General features: G+C 36.2%; 1 long non-coding RNA gene across 1 annotated transcript in view; it reads left to right on the forward strand.

Annotated features, from left to right (window-relative positions):
* The first annotated feature begins 422 nt into the window (after positions 1-422).
* The window catches only part of LOC104266568, a 3,420-nt gene continuing 142 nt past the window's right edge, over positions 423-3,700 (forward strand). Inside the window, exons 1-2 of the long non-coding RNA XR_717619.2 lie at positions 423-551; positions 1,089-2,743. This is a non-coding gene — a long non-coding RNA (uncharacterized LOC104266568). The remainder of the gene's footprint in view (positions 552-1,088; positions 2,744-3,700) is intronic.

Genomic DNA, 3,700 nt, shown 5'->3' on the forward strand with positions numbered 1-3,700 from the left:
ATATATCTTTACAAATGCTCGTTCCATTTGTTATTAAACTGCCATAGACCGTTGTTAATTGTTTAAAACACGTTTAGTTTTGTGGGAAATTATGTGCTAAATGTGTCCCATCTTCCCCCATCCCACTATATATTAATTAATCCAGGCTACAAATAACATAATCATCTAACTTCTGCTAACTTTAAATCGAAAAGTACAGTTTTAACGTGTAGACATCTTGTCTAGTACGTTTTCAACGTGGAGTCGTCTTAAATTTTGACCGAGTGGTCAGTATATTTGTTCCGACCTACTGCGCATAGCGTTAATAGCGTCCGGTACAAATTTAACGGTCGGAACAAATATATCAAGACGCGTCGTTTCATTCATTCATTCATTTAACCAATTTCAGCCCTTTAGATTTTAAGATTCTTTTTTTTTAAATAATTTTTTTTATTACCAGACGAGGCTTCTGGTAGCAGCGCTGATTACATTTACGACACGTTGAATATCAAATGCTCTTTCGCTGCTGAACTAAGAGATACGGGAAGATATGGATTCACCCTTCCAGAACGGTAATAACTAGCGCCGTGGCAAAGTGGTTAGGGTTTCTGCTGCCTCTTGCTCAGAGTTTATGGGGTTAAGGCTCGACACTATGATACTATTTTTGTCTGTTTGTCTATATAGGCAAGACACTCAACGGCAATTGCTTCAACCCAGTATTGTTAATGGGTTGTTTAAATTGTCAGTCATACATTACAAAAAAATCACAAAAATAACTTTCATAAAGTAACATACTTGGTAACTCCTTAGCTGGCATGAGGTGTATGAAACAGAACACCTGTGCTATAACGACTGTCGTTCTCTGGCCACACGAGGATAAATAAGTAACATACTTGGGAACTTCTAAGCTAGCATGAGGTGTATGAAACAGAGCACTTGTTTTATAACGACTATCGTTAAACGCGAAAAGATAAATCGTTTACAGTTTCTAAAATATACCAAAATATTCTAAATTTTTTCAAAATATTTTAAAGTACCCAAAAAAATTCAAAAATGTACCAAAATATTCAAAAACATTCCAAAATATTGAACGTGTTTTTATTTTCCAGTTTCATCCAACCAACAGCCGAAGAAACATTTGCTGGCCTTAAAGTGATTGCTAATGCTGTTATAGACGGTACTTGCAACTAAATGTGAAAATAAAATTACAAAAGTTTCGGCAAATTGTTGTGGTTTTTAATTGATGTGATTTTATTCAGTTTATGTATAGTAGGGTGGGAATGACCGGCACCTTTAGCACATAATATTCAAATATCCTGATCGTGTTTTAAACAATTAACAACAGTCTGTGAGAGTCGTGAGGATATGATTTTATAATTCGTTGAAAGTTCTTTGTTTACTACCCAATGAGACGAGAAAACGGAATGAAAAGGTGGCCCATCTTTACCCACCCTACTACATGTGTCAAGGTGTTCCATCTTCCCCTACCCTACTATATATGTACATTCTGAATTGCATGTTTACGCAAATGACAACAAGTTCTCATCGATTTTCGTTTATTTCGGGTATACATTGAAGCCTATATAGTCAATTATGTTTTTCTAGTTGCGAATTACAAGCTAATGTACGCCAACGTGGAATTTCGGGCGAACGAATCCTGCCTCGAGGCCCAGCCCCGAATTGCAGGCTCGGCCGCCCGAAAATTCGACTACGGTACGATTTCTACGTGTCCTACTTAAGTTCCGAGAGCCTATTCATAGATTAAAGCATTACAACAGCAGTGGCACAGGTAAATTGAAAAAGTAGCGCGCGATTTTTCAAAAAAATACGAAAATTTACAGATGGTTCAGAATATGTACAGAAATCTGGCCGCCGGCATCGGTACAAAAAAAACGAAACATTTTAATCGATTAAAAACGCAATTGGGAGAAAATGAACTAATCAGCTCGGAGCAAATTACAAGGATTAACTAATACTAAATAGTGATGTGGCGCCTCAACTTGTTAGAAGCCAATTTTGCATATACCTATCACGGAGAGGGCATTCCGTCCTGTAATATAAATTAAGTTAATAAACGGTATAATTTGTTTGCTTTTAATTTTTTTATAGGCGCTGATTTTTTATAAATTCAGAGCAGGCCAGTGATACCCTGACCCTATTGATTGGATGAATGTAACCTATTTATCCTGACGTTGTTATAACACGGGTGTTTTGTTTCATACACTTCGTGCCCGTTTACGAGCTACCACGTATGTAACTTTGTGAGGGAAAATTATTATTTTTTGCAATGTATGGCAGATACAGTGCCCAACAGTGGTGCAGTTGGTTCACATATGATTACTCCTTAGGTGCAGAACTTTTAAAAATGCAGGGTTGGTAGATGGATCCAAACCGCCAGTTATTTGAAACGAAGTCATTGGTTACAATTAACTGATTAATAAAATGCAAAAATCAGGGGTTGACCTGCCCACCCTGCCACCCCAGGTTCGGCGCCTATGGTATTTTTTGGTTAGCAATTGCAGCCAAATTAATCAAATCACCAGTTAAAGTGTGCAGTCTGATTAAAATGCAAATTAGGTAATTCAGTGTAAATTCAAAGCCGCAATTTCAAAGCCTCAACTTCAAAGGTGCAAAATAAAGCCGCAAATTCTAATGGGGCATTTTAAAACCTCTACGTAAAAACCCAAACTTTCCCAAAAAACATTTGCGTCCTTAATTTGAGGCTTTGGATTTGTGGCTTTGGTTTGTGCTCGTACTAAATTAGGTGCACCGTGCAAGCAAGTGTAGTAAATGCAATACCTGCAAATGGCTTTAGTGTGTGGTCAGCGCGCATGCTTGTTCAGGCTCGGTTCTGCGTTAGTAAAAACATGCGTCACCAAATTGTCACCAACAAAAGTAGAAGCCAGAGTAAAAAGCGCTGCAATCCAAAGCTATTTGGCCATTTTTAGTGTAAGCACTCTACCGCTGGTAGTTAGTTAAACTTGAAGTAACTTAAAGGTCTAAAACAGCATTTTGAAAAGCGAATTAAAAATGAAAAAAAATTAAAAACCATTTCGTCGCATTTTTGGAAACAGTTTTCTAGAAATATTCATTATTTTTTAAATTTCTCTTCATCAGAAATATGTCAATTGTAAATAAGCTTGAAACAATATGATTATGTGTTTTTACCACATAGGTTTTAAAGTGTACTTATGAAGTAATCAAGGTTATTGCTATAATATACCAAATGTATAAGCAATTAAAAATTACAAATTCTATTTAACCAAGCAAAAAAGGATTTTTTTTAGGAAATTTATCTAAAGTCTGTGTCCGAAAATCTTGCGAGCTAAAAAACGCTATTACAATAAGATAGCTTCACGAAATATAAAAATTAAATTTTGCCGCATTTTGGCCCTAAAATTTAGCCGCATTTTTGGCCTTGAAATTAAGCCACATTTCTGGCTACTTTGGATTGCCTCGCATATTTCACAACTGGTTTCCACATACTGACTTTTATTTCTGCGAAAATGTTCGCATTGGCTTGGAGTTGTTTAGGCGAAAGTCGTCGTGTGGTTCATACTGAACTCGTAACTAAGAACGACGATAATTTATAAAAATAATTTGAAAAAAAATGTGTCTATGAAAGGTTTTTTCATAAAGTCATAGTCGTTATAACACGGGTGTACTGTTTCATACACCTCGTGCCAGCTTACAAGTTACCATGTATGTTACTTTGTAGGTA

This window comes from Ciona intestinalis, unplaced genomic scaffold (genome assembly GCF_000224145.3).
Source record: "Ciona intestinalis unplaced genomic scaffold, KH HT000092.2, whole genome shotgun sequence".
NCBI lineage: Eukaryota > Metazoa > Chordata > Ascidiacea > Phlebobranchia > Cionidae > Ciona > Ciona intestinalis.